The sequence below is a fragment of the Lissotriton vulgaris genome, chromosome 2_1, assembly GCF_964263255.1.
Source record: "Lissotriton vulgaris chromosome 2_1, aLisVul1.2, whole genome shotgun sequence".
In the NCBI taxonomy this organism is placed as follows: Eukaryota; Metazoa; Chordata; class Amphibia; order Caudata; family Salamandridae; genus Lissotriton; species Lissotriton vulgaris.
Window position 1 is genome coordinate 882,509,627 of NC_141687.1, and position 16,188 is coordinate 882,525,814.

Below are 16,188 nucleotides of genomic sequence, written 5' to 3' on the forward strand. Positions count from 1 at the left end.
GGAAACGGAGAGCCTTAATTGTAAAACAGTTGCTTTAAGTGTTGATCAGGCATCAAGGATCTCAGATAAAGAAGGGGGCGAGGCCGGCTGCCTAAAATGGTGCACGTGCTCTGAGCTCACTCCATACCCTTTCCCCGTTTATCCAGCTTCATCAGTGCGATCTACTCATCCGATAGCCCACCCGTGGCTGCGGACACTGCCTGACCGCTGCTGCCTCGGATGGCTTGACACCCAGAGCCCCTGTGCCGCTGTGTTTGCTGCGATTGGAGCTGTGACCCTGCCTGACGGGGGAAGCCGGGCCTGCCTCCATCTTACCTCTCTGTCCTGGTCCTGTGTGGTGGGTCTCCTGCGGACAAAGGAGGTTAAACTGCTCGGATGCGAGTCTGGTGCCTCCATGTCTTGCTGTCGGGACACACCCAGCTTCTGCTGAATCGAGAGGGCTCCCAACTACGTGGCCGCCACCGGGCCGGATCCCCTCTTAAGCCTGCTGCGTGAGGGCTCGGGCGCTCCGGTCTTGTGTGGCAGCCGGCTCTCCTGTACCAGAGGGCTGCTAGCCCCCATTCAACGTATTTACCTGCCAGGGAGCAACGTCTGCCCCCCCCCCCTTGGTGTCCTGGGCGCCTGTGAGAAAGTGACTCTGCATATACTGCACCAAAGTAAGGTTCAGTGTGCACAGAGTCTACAGTCCCCATAGGTATGGCAGAGGTTAAAGTTAGATATAACCTTACTCTCTAAAGTGGTAGCTTGGTCGAGCAGTAAGGCAGTATCAGTGGGCAGTGTAAAGCATTTGTAGTACACACTCAGTCAGCAAATGGTCTCACACACTCAAGAACTGAACTCTAGGCTAATTGTTTTATTTATAAAAATATATTGTTGTTTTATTTTAGAACCACAAGTAGGTATAAAAATACTCTTTCAGAATGAGATGCTACAGTTGAATACTTTCAAATAGCAGTAGACTTTTAAATGCAATAGATACCGTTGTTGCAATATGCAACACAAGTTAAACACAATTATAACATTGAACTCAATGGGAAGTTAAGTAAATGCAATAAAATCACTTTCTGAATGTTTTTTTAACTCCGGGCTGGATCCTGCATTCAGCCCTGGTGCATTTCCTGTAAACAGTTGAAAGAAATCGTTTTTGTTACACAGGCGATTTTTAAGGAATATTTGTATATTTTGAAAATCGACACCTAGAAGAAATTTTGGTCAAAACCAAGCAATGTTATCCTATGGGAGGACATCAGGTTAACGGAAAATAACAGTCAAGTCAATAAATTTATATAGCGCGCTACATACCCAGAGGGTCTCAAGGCGCTTGAAGAAGGATGGTGAATTACTTGTCAAATAACCACGTTTTGAGTTGCTTTCTGAATGCTAGGTGGTTCTGAGTAAGGCGAAGGTGAGTGGGAAGTGAGTTCCAGGTTTTAGCTGCCAGGTAGGAGAAGAATCTACCTCCCATGGTGGTTTTGTTGATGCGAGGTACAATGGCAAGGGCTTGGTTGGAGGATCGTAGCTGGCGGGGGGGGGGGGGGGTGGGAGTAGAAGGACAGTCGTGTGTTGAGGCATTCAGGTCCGATTTCGTAGAGTGCTTTGTGTGCGTGGGTAAGGAGCCGGAAAGTAATCCTCTTATTGACGGGGAGCCAGTGGAGGTCTTTCAGGTGACCAGAGATGTGTTCTTTACGCGGGATGTCTAATATGAGCCTGGCCGAAGCGTTCTGGATGCGTTGGAGTCTTCTCTGGAGTTTTGCGGTGGTACCGGCGTAGAGGGTGTTTCCGTAGTCCAGTCGGCTCGTGACCAGAGCGTGTGTGACTGTTTTTCTAGTTTCGAAATGTTTTTTTGAGCATGCGAAGAATGTTGAAGCAAGAGGAAGAAACGGCGTTGACTTGTCTGTTCATCGAGAGTGAGGAATCCAGGATGACGCCCAGGTTCCGTGCGTGGTCCGTCGGGGTGGGTGCTTTTCCAAGGGCCTCTGGCCACCAAGAGTCATCCCAGGCGGAGGGGGAGGTGCCTAGGATGAGGACTTCTGTTTTGTCTGAGTTCAGTTTCAGACGGCTGTGCTTCATCCATTCTGCTACTTCTTTCATTCCTTCATGCAGGTTGGTTTTGGCAGTGTTAGGGTCTCTGGTGAGTGATAGGATCAGTTGAGTGTCGTCGGCATAGGAGATGATGTTGAGGTTGTGTTGGCGTGCGATGACCGCGAGGGGGCTCATGTATACGTTGAAGAGGGTGGGGCTGAGTGAGGATCCTTGTGGGACGCCGCAGGTGACTTCAGTGGCCTCTGACTTGAATGGTGGAAGGCGGACGAGGTGATCCATTCCAGTGCTTTTCCTTGGATTCCGACGTTTCTGAGGCGTTGTAAAAGAGTGCTATGGCAGACCGTGTCGAAGGCAGCGGAGAGGTCGAGGAGGATGAGGGCGACAGTGTCTCCGTTGTCCATTAGAGTTCGAATGTCGTCTGTTGCTACGATGAGGGCGGTTTCAGTGCTGTGTTTGGCTCGGAAGTCGGATTGTGAGGAGTCGAGGGATTTGTTGGTTTCGAGGAATGCGGCGAACTGGTTGTTGACCGCTTTCTCAATGACTTTGGCCGGAAAGGAAGGAGTGAGATAGGGCGGTAGTTTTTGAGTTCGGTGGGGTCAGCTGTGGGTTTTTTCAGGAGGGCGCTGAGTTCGGCATGTTTCCAGCTTTCCGGGAAGGTTGCGGAGTTGAGGGAGCAGTTGATGACGTCTCGGAGGTGCGGTGCTATGATGAAGTCTGCTTTGTTAAAGATGTGGTGAGGGCATGGGTCTGTGGGGGATCCTGAGTGGATGGAGTTCATCAGACGGATGGTGTCCTCAGTGGAGATTGGCTTCCAGTCATTGAGGATGTTAAGGGGGGGTGGGGGTCCTGCGGGGGGTTGGGTGGGTTGGTCATTGGGTCGGTTGTCGAAGCTGTTGTGGATGTCTGCAATTTTGTTGTGGAAGAATGAGGCTAGGGAGTCGCAGAGGGCTTGAGAGGGGGTGATGTCGTTGGAGTTGGCTGAGGGGTTGGTAAATTCCTTGATGATGTTGAATAATTCCTTGCTGTTGTGGGCGTTGTTATCTAGTCGGTCCTTGAAAGCGGCTTTCTTGGCATTCCGGATCAGTTGGTGGTGTATGCGGGTGGCGCTTTTGAAGGCGTCCTTGGTGCTGGTGGTTGGGTCTTTTTTCCAGGCCTTCAAGAGAGCGACAGAGTTTCTTGGATTTCTTAAGATCATCGTTGAACCAGGAGGCCTTCTTGCTGCCTAGTTTGATTTGTCGTTTTTTCAGTGGTGCTAGGATGTCAGCGCTGTTGGATAACCATTGGGTGAGGTTGGTGGCTGCTTGGTCTGGGTTTGAGGAGTGGGCTGGGGGGTTTTGAAGAAGCGATGAGGAGATCTGGTCGATGGTGATTTTGTTCCAGTTTCTTTGCAGAGTGGGTTGGGGGTGGTTGTTGGATGTGGGCTTGTTGTAGGTAAAGTGAACGCAGCTGTGGTCAGTCCAAAGGAGAGCTGTGGTGTGGCTGAAGGAGACATGTTTGCTGGAGGTGAAGATAGAGTCGAGTGTGTGGCCTGCGATGTGGGTGGGGGTAGTAACAAGTTGTTTAAGTCCGAGGTTGGAGAGGTTGTCCAAAAGGGTGGTGGTGTTGCGGTCGTTGTTCTTTTCAAGGTGAAAGTTGAGGTCTCCCAGAAGGATGTAATCCTCGGAGGGGAGCGCGTGTGGAGTGATGAAGTCCGCGATGTCTTCACTAAATTGTGCGCGGGGTCCTGGTGGCCTGTAAAGGAGGGTGCCTCTAAGTGTGGTCTTGGGGTCGATGTGGATCTGGAAGTGAAGGTGTTCAGAGTTGGCGAGATTGACGTCTGAGCTGGTAGAGATGCGGATGGATTTCTTATGGACGATAGCGATGCCTCCTCCTGTGTGGCCGGTACGGTCCTTACGGATGATCTTATAGCCTTCCGGGATGGCAATGGTGATGTCTGGGGCAGATGTGGCGTTCATCCATGTTTCTGTTAGAAAGGCGACGTCCGGAGAGATGGTGTCTAGTAGATTCCAGAGGTCGATGGCGTGCCTGTGGACCGAGCGGGTGTTGAGCAGGATGCATTGTAGGTGGTTGGGGTCGGATATCTGTTGTGTGTTCATAGATGAGGAGTTGTTCTTGGTGCCGTCGAACTTGCAGGAGTTGCAGGAAAAGGGACCATGGGTGTGTCCAGGAGCGGCTAGGACACAGTTGGGGGAACGGCCGGGGTTAAGGGCTAGGAGGGTGGTGGCATCGTAAGTAAAGCGGGAGGGGTGGACATTACGAGGACCAGGGGCTCTGGCGCTGGGCGCGGTCCAGGCGCGGACGGGCGTAGACGGGCTTACCTTTGGCGCACCTTCGGCGCGGCCGTAGCGCGTGGACGCTGCGCGTAGGACCATCCGTACTTAAATGGTTAGTGGGGGGGGCGGAGCATGGGCGGAGCATGGGCGGGTCGGCTGGGAGGCGGGAGCGGGAAGGAGACACGGGGCCCAGGTAAACACACAACAACAGCAAGATGGCGGTGGGGTATCCCAATGCAAGCAGGGGCACAGTCGCCGGTCAAAATGCCAGAAATACTGCACGAGCGCTGAATAATTAATTAAATAATCGTCATGCGGCAGCAAAGAGCAGTGAAATAGACAGGTATGCTAATAACTGCACGAGCGCTTTGAGGGTCAGTGCTGGGCACAAAGATCCAGCACTGGGATCTCTCCTTGTAACAGGTGAGTAATTTCGTTTTTGTTTATCGGACGTTTTTAAGGAATATTTCAAAGTTGCAAAACTCAACACTTAAAAGAAATTCTGAGTGAAACTCAGCCAATTATACCCTATGGAGAAAATCAAGTTATCGGTCTTTATGTAAGTACTCGACTGGCAGAGTTACGGTTCTGGGGCAAGACTCTGGGGTCTCTCAGGGTCAGGTAGGTATAGTCGTTACAACCTCAGGGGCACAGGGGCAGCCGGGTGCAGAGTGAGTAGGCCCAATGTTAGCCTAGGGGGGCAGGGGGCCATTGGTTGGTGGCTGCTAGCAGGCAGGCCACGCCGCTGTGGGAGCTGAGCTCCTGGTCACTTACCCAGGGCAAGTGGGGAAGTAGGATAGGACAGATACTGCACTTCCAGGGGCACTCGGGCGGCTGGGTGCTTTTGGGCCTTCGGGCGCCCAATTTATTTCAATGGGAAAGCTGCAAAACGAACAAAGGCTGCAAGCTCGGGGACGGAGATTCTTCAGGTGCAACCACCACTTAGAGAGCAAGTTGGGAAGCTGTAGATTAGGTAGCCACCCAGGAGTTGGGCACAGGGGGCCATGTGGCGCTGGGTCCAGGGGTGCCTTTTGGTGTTGGGAAATCTTACCATCCGCTGGTCGCGGTTGAAGGGGTCCCTGGTTGTGAGGCTGCAGGCGTCGTTAGGAGCGTCAAGGAGGGTCCTTGGGTGCTGGATTCGTGATCAGTCACAGGGGGGACGTCCTTGTGGTCTTTGTTCACTCAGTCACAGGCCGGGCTCGGCGGGTGCATAGTGTGCTGGATTTGCGGGTCCTGGCTGGCACCAGGGGTTGTTGCTGTTTCAGCAGAACCACTGCTCTTGGGAGTCCCAGTCTTTAGATAAGCAAGGCAGTCAGGTCATCTGGGGTTTTCGAGGTTGCGGACCACAGGAGACGCCGGGATTTAGCAGGAGCAGGTTCGAGGGTCACAGGCCTGTAGGGCTGGGGCCAAGTCAGTTGGTGTTGTCCTCTTGTTAGCAGCTGCACGGCAGGCCTTTTTTCTTCTTGTTCTTCTTCTTGTTTCAGGATCTGAGGAAGGAAGGTTCAGGGTGCCCCTAAATACTAGATTTAGGGATGTTACAGGTAGGGCAAGGACAGGGACCAATGGGTCCCTTTCCCGGGGCGAGTACACCCCCTATCCTGTCACTCTCCGGTGGGAGGGGGCAGGAGCCTAGCTCTGATTGGGTAGGGCTCCCCATTCTCAAAATGGAGAGAGCTCGTAGTTGTGCTATACATCGCCTCCCCCACCTGAGGGGTGAGGTTGACAGAGGCTGGCACACCCCCTTTCCTCACTCTGTTTTTCCCGCCTGTCTTCCCGCCAGAGTGGGGGTCAGAACCGGTTGGGGCCAGTTGCAGAGTATGGCAAGTGGCCGTGAGAAGCTCACAAAGGCGGCATGCCTTTGAAGCGTCCCCTGCCCATCCTGGGAGATGAGGCCTAGCACTTCGCCCCAGGATGTGCATTGTTGCAGGCCCGCGAGAGCGGATGGCTCTCTACCCAGGGGTCCAGCAACATGTCTGCTGGGTGGCAAAAAAAGGCAGACTCTCAGCAAGGACGCTGGTTGTGGGTTAGTTTCAGTTGGCAACTCCAAGTTGCCCTCTGTCATGCACTTTACATTAAATCCCAAACTGGCATTAGTGTGGATTTAATGTGCTGAGACGTTTGATACCAAACTTCTCAGTCTTCAGTGTAGCCATCATGGTGCTGTGGAGTTCGTGATGACTACCTCCCAACACCATATACTCTTAATGGCCCCCTCGATCACTAGCTTGTTTACGCTTTAAGTTGCCATGGTTCGGTATCCATGGTTGGGTCAACTTCTGCTTCGAGTTAGCTCTCATGAGGTTACACAACACAGAAGCAAGTCCTTTCGTTTTCACCATATATTTTTTGTTGACCCAGATGGGGTGCCACCCAACCGTCTACTCTTCTCTCGCATGTCTGCGCCACTTACTGAGCTCAGATGCTACGGTCATCCATCATGGCTCAAGTTAGTGTTGTTACCTAGAACGTGAGGAGAATACGCAAATACTCCATTTACTCTAATCTGCAGCGCATGTCGGCTGGCATTGTCGTGCTCCAGGAAACCCACCTGACTAGCTCAGAGGCGGATCGACTACGCCGCTACTGGCGGGTCAAGTGTACTGTACTAATTTTTCCCCCATGGCGAGGGGCACTTTGATATGGGTGAAGGAGAGGGTCACCTGTGAGGTGGAGGAGGGTGAGGTAGATGCTAAGAGCAGATGTGTTACTTAAGGGTAAACTTGATGGCCAGCCCTTCCTCATCGGTTCAGTTTACACTCCCAATGTTGATCAGAACTCCTTCCTTTGTAGACTATCTAGGGTGCCAGCTGGCTGGAGCGATATACCCTGGCTAAGAGGGGGCAACTTTAATCCTGTCCTTGATGTCTCACTGGATCGCTCTTTCCCATCCCTTACACTTACCTCTGAAACATCCAATGCACAAGCTCTGCGCACTTGGCATAACCATTGGGTCTTAACAAATGTATGGTGCTCTCACAACCCAGACACCTACATATACTCCTATTCACCTGTTCATAAACTACATGTGTGGCTGGATCGTATAGCTTCTCCTTCCCTACTCCCCTTTCTTCAGGACACCAACTACCTAGGTAGCACACATTCAGCAATAATCCTCAACTTTAGAGGTTAAATTGGCATGTGGGACCCTCCCTCCAAACCCTCCTTGGAGTATCCAATCAGCAGCACTGGAAGACCAAGCATTCAACTTTTCTCTGGGTGCGGCAATCTCAAGCTATTTTGGATCCACAGGTTGTCACTGGAATGGGAGGCCGTCAAGGTCATGATGAGTACACGAAGTATCAACAACACAAGTCCTGATGGGCTCCCAACAGAGTTCTTTAACCTCATAGCTGCTATGGAACGTCCAGCTCCAGTGCTGGACGTTCCATTGCGCAGGTGCAGTTCGAACGTTCAACGGCAGCACTCCCGAGGTAGTGGTGCCGTCGGCCGGTGAACGTGCGCAGCACCTAAGGGGTTAAGACATATGCCGACACACATCCTGCATCTGCAAGCCATTTACACCTCTGCACTAGAGAATTCCCTGCTGCCAACTTTCCTTATTGAAGCCGGGTAAAGGACCCACATCCCTAGGCTCCTCAAGATCTCTAGCTATTCTAAACACAAATTTAAAAAAATCTGGTGAAAATACTTACTAAAATCGACTCACGCCCCGCATTCCTGCCTTGGTCCATCCGGACCAGAAAGGGTTGGTCCCTGCTCGTAGCATTTCTCTCAACCTTTGTTATATTAGGTTTGTGGTTTAAATTATGCGCCACTTCGCTGGCCACACTCAGGATGCCTGGTTTTGGACCTCAAGAAGGCCTTTGATTCCCTTGAATAGGATTATCTTTTTGCAGTGTGATCTAAATTTGGTTTCGGAGCCACTTTCATTGGTATGGTCAAGCTGCTTTATAAACACCCAACTATTTGCGTAAAAACAGGTCCTTACATATCTGATCCCATTACTGTGGGTCGCCGGACTAGGCAAGGCTGTCCCTTATTCCCCCTTGGCTTTGGAGCCACTGGCTAAATGTGTCCGTACCAGAGCAGATGTGGGCAGACCCCTAGGTGATGGGATACACACGATCTCCCTGTATGCAGATGATATTCTACTGTACATGGGCCGTCCACTCCATTTCCTCCTCACTGGCTCACACCCTGTTTGCTCATATGCAGGGATTGTGCGACAATGCATCTAAGACCTCTCTATACCCTTTTTCGGGATCCACCCAGGACCCTAAATACACCCTTAATGGAAACCAAGTAATATGGTGTGCTGATTCCTTTCGATATCCGACATTTGCATTTATCTGCAACATCCCCAACTATTTGATGGCAACATGGGCAGAGCAACGACTGCTATCCGTGCCCACCTCACCTTTTGGGATGCACCCTTCCGCTATCTGTCGCTGGTAGGATTGCCCTCACCAAACTAGTGATCCTTCCCAACTCCTCTATTTCACAAACCTGCCCCTCTATATTCCTCCCTTTTTTCAATGAATTGGAGAGAACGATCAGCGATTTCATTTGGGGTACCTCCCGGCACTGAGTTCCCATTAAAGCATTGGCATAGCCAATAGGTCTTGCTTTTGGGACCTTATAAGTATTTAGTTATGCAGCACAACATCCTTGGTGCAACAACAATCAACTGTTGCATGGCTAAACACTTATAAGGTCCCAAAGGCGAGACCCATTAGCTATGCCAATGCTTGTTTACTTTGAACTTCTCAGATTTTATTGATGAATTAGAAGCTGTCTGACAGAGAATTTCTAGTCATTTGGCTCACACAGTGTAGGCCTGTAATTTTATAAATAACCTTAACAATGTTATCAGAAGGTCTTGAACCCATGAATAAGACAGGGTGAATCAAATCTTCAAGAAACATTGTAGATGTATACATCAAGCAGATATAATCAGACTGCCCCAACATGAAATTTTAATTTCTTGGGTACTTTTGTTTTTAATCTAGTTCACCTGGAAATCTAAAGTGCCAATTTCACACTAGGCCAGCCTTTTCCAGAGCTGGTGACCCAGGGGTGAAGCTGTCAAAGTCACAATTTGTTGAGCTCTGCATAGTCCAGAGTTATTTATGTTACGTTACATTACATAGTACAGATGGCATTCTGCACTGACTCGGTGCTAGCTGTAGACCTTGGTCTCCGGAAAACAGAGCGCTTTAAGAAAACATCAAACAAAGTGATCTTCCTGGCATTAATGTCTTCAAACCATGTACACCTCAAGATGGGTATTGGCTACATAGAGAATTCAGTGGTAATGTTCTCAGTCTGATGTGTCTAATGCAGAAACAGTCGGAAAACATGGTTATGCAACAAAAGAAAAGCAGCAAGCACTCCCCAAGCCAGACTTCTTTGGCACACACCTTGATGGGAAATGCTTAACTGCCTTTTTTTGTCAGGCGTGGGATGCCGAGCATTCCACGTCCTCTCCTCTGAGTGGTGCTAGAAGTCATGAAGTCCGCTGCCTGGCTTACGTCCAGATATGCGACAAACCAGTGGTAACAACTTGGGGAGGGGAGCTGAAAGTTCCACCTTAGTTGCACTGTAACACATCAAAGCCTCAAAACAGAGAAGCCAAATGACCCCCACATACAGACACATTAAACATACTGCAAAGAAAGATGGGGGATTTGATAAACCGAGGCAGCACTCATACAGCTGATCTATGGTACCTGGCTCGCTGTGCACAAGTTCAAATGAGGGAAGTGTCTTTAAATGTGTGGTATTAGGACTATTCAGGACCAGACCAGAAGAAATTAAACCACAGGATAGGTCCCCTGAGTGAAAGACGGGGAAACCACAATGTTAGGGCAAGCTCACCCCACCCTCCAAAAATGATTTTGTTGACCCTTTATTTAAATTTTTTTTCATCAAATACAAGCAGTACACATTCCACTGTTTATTTTCATAATCGTTCGAAATGCTTTGTACCAAGAATGCTTTGTTTTCTGTGCTGACTATTGGATTACTTCTATTACTAATATCATCCTGGGTGACTAGGTCTAAAGTGGCTCTTTGAGGGCCACCCTCCGAAAATGATGCCTGCATGCAGAAGCTTCCACACACTGTGCCTACCTCCGAGGGACTTCTGTAGGAGGATTATCCAATGGAAACTGCACCCTGGGGGTTGGGGGGTATGTACCTGCACCCGGGTCCAGGGTGGGAGTAGACAAGAAGCGGGGGAACACCGTTGGGCATCGCCAACCCATCCCCCTCTCTTCTCACCCTGCGTCACAGTTGTTTCAAGCATTGCTAAAAGCAGTAGTGTGCGGAGCAGCACTGCTGGTGGAAATACTCATAGCTGGTGCTGGAAATGATAGCCTCGCTGCTTTCAACATGGCTAGTGCATTGAACACTGACTAACGTTTACTGAAGGATGTAGTAGCACTTCTTACCAATCAATAGCAACGTTGCCTCCGAGACTAGAAACAAGTGTAGGCAAAGCCAATCGGTCTGGCTTTCGTGTACCAACAAATGAAACGAGCATTGGCCGCGTGCGCGTCCACGAGACGCGATATGTGGTGGGGAAGACGGAGAAGCGGGAGTTGTGTGCCTGCGCGGCAGTGCTTTCTAAAAAACAAGGACGCAAGCTTGGAAAACAAGCATTGGCTACGCACGAGCGACCGCGAGAGGCGATCTGTGGAGAGGGAGTTGTGTGCGTGTGAAAGTGAAACTGATCGCGATCAGGCGTTGAAAGCTGGCAGCTGCTCGCGCGCGTAACCGCAAGCTGGTGACCAGCAATAGCCTCTGGTGCCACTTTTAAAAGCCACTCACTAAATGTCTTGCCAGATCAGCGCATGTGCCGGCTCTAGCGAGACCTAAAAACGTCATCTACCCACAGCCTAGGGAGGCCTTGCCGCCCCAAACCTTGAGCATTACTACCTCGCTGCACAGTTACAATGGATTGCCAGATGGCTAGCCTCTCGCCAGCTCACTGCCACTCTACATTCACCCCATCACATCTCTCCCTCCTTTATCTGCTCCACCCTTGCTCAAGGCCCACAGACTCCTTGCTCAAGGCCCACAGACTCCCTATTGCTAACAGTGGCACGCAAATGCTACTACAGAAGCCTTTTTACCAACTGCTCCACAATACCATATGCCCCCGCTATTCCTCTCCTGGGGTCACCTAGGGGCCTGGAGGTCACCGCGTCGGCAGAGCTACACACCTGGGAGGTGCCCGACATTCATGACGCTGGATATCTTTTCCAGGACAGGGCTCTCATCCCATACACCATGCTTGTTTCAGAGGAGCTACACCTAGGTCGCATTCTAATACACCGTCCCCTTATATCAGCCCTTTGGCTCATCGTGGCAACTTATCCACAAAACCTCCCACACACCTCACGATTCAGTACTTGCACATGATGGGTACTGGGAGGCAACACACTGCATTCACACTGGAACCTTTGAAACTTCACTGTGAGTGGGACTTGTAACATCCTTTCAATGACTGAGTGGGCGGCACCTTTCAATGACTGAGTGGGCGGCAGCCCTAGAGAGCTCCACACGAATACCTCGCAATCAGCACTTCCACCAGATCCATTTTTTTTTAAATCATAAACAGAGCGTACCTTACCCCCAGCAAAAATCAATGAGTATTTCCTTCGCGCAAACACGGTCTGTTCCCAGTGTCAATTGACTGACACAGACCTCTCACATATGCTGTGGCGATGCCCTGCTCTTATCGGGTACTGGAACACAATAGCTGACGTCCTTGCCTGCAGCACCGAGCGAGACATACCCTTACAATGGGAAACCTACATTATGCATCTCTTTAGAAGACGTAATAGACATACAGTAACATCCCACTTTCTGGATATGGGCATGACAACTGCTAAGCGGCTGATCACTAGGAGGTGGAAGTCTCCTGCGACTCCACACTATTGCGTGGTGTAACTCTTTACTGACATGGGCTAAAGCGGAGAGCATTGCCCTGCACAGAGAAGATTTGCTGGGCCTTTGCAAACTCCCACTAGCTGGGAAGCAATCTTAGCACACCTACAGAGGAGAGATGGCATGAATTCAGTGGACTCTCCCGTGGAGGAGAAGCAGATTGTTGTGGCGACATGAGCGGGGTGCTCATCTATTCCTACAGAGTCAGGGTGAACCTTCATCGTGGACTTCTCCCAAAGTCAGTCAGAGATAACATATTTGACACATGTGACAATTAAACGTTAAGAAAGAGAGAAAAAAATGGTCTGCATCTCCTTGAGTCATGTGTCCATTATTGATCATTGGGGGCAATAAATGTCTTACACTCCTTTGTGTTAGCCCGAAGGCTGCTCGCCCACACTACCACTAATAGAGCACTTTCGGTTTTGCATTGAGCCCTGTAAACGTTTGGGAAACCCCTATACTCTGTGCACGGTATTCCCACCAAGTGGCAATATATACAGAGCCAGTTTGCCAAGAATGGTACGCACACACAAAGGCACATACATTTCCCTGGGCAAAGGCGGGAATGTTCGACACCAACATACTTGAATTCTTGAGAACAAACATACAAACCAAGTAGACAAGTCAAAAGAAAGCTGAGAGCCCAGAACGACAGTCCTGCACTACAGACCGCAAACCAGCCGACAACCCCTCCCCCACCATACGCAGGCATGGAGGTGTGCTCGCTGCTCTACCTGCATTAGGATACTCTAATCCACCACGTTTAGAAGTCAGCAGGCCCACCAGTAACAAAGAGTGGTTTGGGCCAGTCATGAGAGACAAAACAGGCCAGCATGCCCAAGAGGTCAAAGATCAACCAAGATCGGTGCAAGACCTCGCAATATTGTGACCCCCTCCCCATTGCGCTAGACACAGAGAACCCCAGCGATGTGCAGAACACGCACCCTCACTGATTTAGGCGACCACACACAGAGGTTTGTAGAGGTTCTAGACAGTGATACCGCTAGCGGGAGTGGGGAAGAGGGACACCGTCCTCCGGGATCCGATGACTAGAGAGGAGCTACAGGACTTGCCCAGTTAGCAGAGGAAACAACAGAACGAATCGGGGGGAAAAGCCTGACCAAAAAGAACAGTGCATCGCACAAAACAAAGGAGGTAACCTAGACAGGCTGTAGAAAAAGGGGCAACCTAAGAAGGGAAAGAGAAAGAGCTTGCGACTAGGAAGCACAGCGTGCCACCTACATGAGAAGAGAAGAGGTAGGCAATGGACACAGATCGGGGAAAGAGTAAGAGGTAGAATTAGATGAGACTTTTGATTGGGATCAGAGTCTCATCACATTATCAACAAAGGAGAGGGGCCGACCAGGAAATCAAGGGCCAGGGTAGCCTGGTGCTGACACAATCAAGACATAGGAAACACAGAATGGCACCGTTGCGTGCATATAAGGGGAGCAGCAACGAAGACATACGCTGCTCCAACATTAACGCATAGTATAGACAGACTGATCCCTAAGGGAGAAAGTAGTCAAGGAGGAAAGTGAGGTGCTTGCGTGGCCATTCTGCCACCTGCAAGCTCACTGAACTGAGGGGGAAAGACCAGTACGGTAGACTCTGGTGGAAGGAGGGATCCTTTGAGCCAGAGGACAATGCCATAGAGGAAGACTGCATCTGGCATAGAGGAGGAGAACCAGAGTGAAACTTGCCCTACATACAGGAATGTCTAAAAAGATGGGATCGCCATGTTGAGGAGAAACCAATAGAGTTATCCAAAGAAAAGATGTAATCTCAACTGTAGAAGGGCACGTCTGAGGCCATCTATGTGCCATGGGTTCAAATGTTTAAAGAGGTGCTAAGGACAAAGCGACCACTATTGCTGGATGGAGTGGGAAAATGGAACTCTTGAATTGAGAAGAACACAGCGGGGAAAAAAAAAACTAGCGATATCAAAAATCTGTTAAGAAGTCTTAATGGAGAGCAGACCAACATGGTGTCCGCCCGAGCTCGCATGCCAGCAATTACGCTGACAAACACGGAGCATGTCAGGGCGTCATTCAATTGAAACAATCACCGCATATGGACGGCCCAGAGAGAAATGTTCCCCGACTGTCCTGACGTTGGAGGACTAATGGCAGATTATGAAGCCAGGGGAGACCATAACTGATTTTCTGGATAGAATGAGGGAACAATGGGTTTAGAGACAGGACAGCTGTGGACTGACACGGGCCCACAAATCGCACTCATTTACAGTATTCTTAACAAGTATTTGCAATGCAGTAGGTCTCACATTTTCGAGCGTTTGAGCTACTGGCATTGTAAATTACAATGCCCTTTAATTATGGGTTTTGAAACATAAATAAAAGGCAGTCATTTACAATGACAATAGCTTAAATTCTTGCAAATGCGAGACCTATTGCATTGCAAATGCTTGTTTGTAAATGCACCCCATTCACAATAAATAACCATAGATTTGGACTAACCGCTTCAATGACTCGTCAGAGGTAGGTAGCACCATTTTAAAGTAATTACAATCCATACAATAAAAGAGGGGGTGTCTATGCAGAAATAGGATGTTTTCTCCTTAATGAGTGGGAGTCAGATTCTGAATGGGTGCTTGCACCAAGAGTAAGATAGATGTTAAAAGAGATATCTGCGTAGAAATAAAGGTACATCACTGAAAGGGGCGGGGCTGGGAAGAGGGCAAGCATAGAACCCGCGCTGAGCAGCAACGGGGTGTCGCCTTTAAACGGGGTTCATGCACGAGGAAACTAGGTCTGAACTAGAGAACCAGAGTAAGAAACAAGAGATTAAAATTCAACAAGAGGAGCCCACGGAGGTGCAGGTGCCACTATTAAAGAAGTGCCCGCACTAGAGGGGGTGAATCTGAAGCAACACATAGACATGTCACTGTACAACAGCCCAGGTGCCCTGCAGAGAAGGAGAACAGAGCAGCATTAAACTGGAGGGGGCGTCTGCCCCTAGAGAAAGGGTACGGCATGGAACAAGAGGTGTCTTAAAAGAGAGCCGGGAGCAACATTGTGCAAGTAGCACATCTGGGGAAAAGAAGCAGGACGTGACATAACAAGAGGTGTCCCAGAGAGAGAGCAAGGGTAGAGTAATTTAAAAAAGGAGGTACCATGAGAAAAGGAATAACAGAGCGATTTAGAAAGAGGACGCTAGAGGCGCAATAAAAGGCGTAATGTTTTAAAATAAAAAGAGGTGCCGTGTGGCGAGAAAGAAAGGTAGAGCTATTTAAAAAGAGTTGGCTGAAGGAGGGAGAAAAACTAGAGCGATTTAAAAAGAGGTGCCTCAAAAAGAAAGAATAGGTAGAGCTATTTAAAAATAGGTGCCGCGAAGAGAAGTAAAAGGTGGCGATTTAAAAAGAAGTGTCCCGTGGAGAAAGAAAGGACGAGATATTGAAAATTGGTGCCCAGTGGTGAGAGAAAGGGTAGAGCAGCCTTTTCATAGGTACTGGGCTTGAACCGAGGGCAAAGGCAGCTAGCGGCCCACCTAGCCAATGGCACAGAAGATGGCTCCCTGTGGAGTCCAGGAGAAGGGGGCATCAGAGCACGGGGCTCCGCTGCCTGCAGAAAGAGGGGGGTGACGTTGAAGGAGGGAGGAAGCGGCTGCGGATCGGTGCTTGAAGCTGCGGTAGTTTAGTCTGCCCTGTTCCCATGATGCACTGGGCCAGGGTCAGACTAATTTGCATGTAGCCAGGTTCTGAGCTGGGATGGTGCAGTGAGCTAAAAAAAACGGTGATGGATCAAGCCCTGATCTTTGGACTGGGTAAGAGTGGTCTGCTTAATTCAGACACTCTGTTCATCACCACCCCCTTTTCTGAAGTGGAGACACCTGGAAGAAGAAACAGCCTCAATATTATTGTGGGAAGGTAGACCGGCCCTAGGCGAAGATGCATTGGCCAGTTGTAGACTGGGAAGACCCAGGTCCCAAATGGTTT

The 16,188-nt window shown here is 49.8% G+C and overlaps 1 protein-coding gene across 3 annotated transcripts in view; it reads right to left on the bottom strand.

The window, feature by feature from the left end:
• Positions 1-16,188, bottom strand: part of SRRM1 (serine and arginine repetitive matrix 1) — a 605,541-nt gene that overhangs the window by 569,992 nt on the left and 19,361 nt on the right. The gene's annotated exons all lie outside the window — the stretch shown is intronic.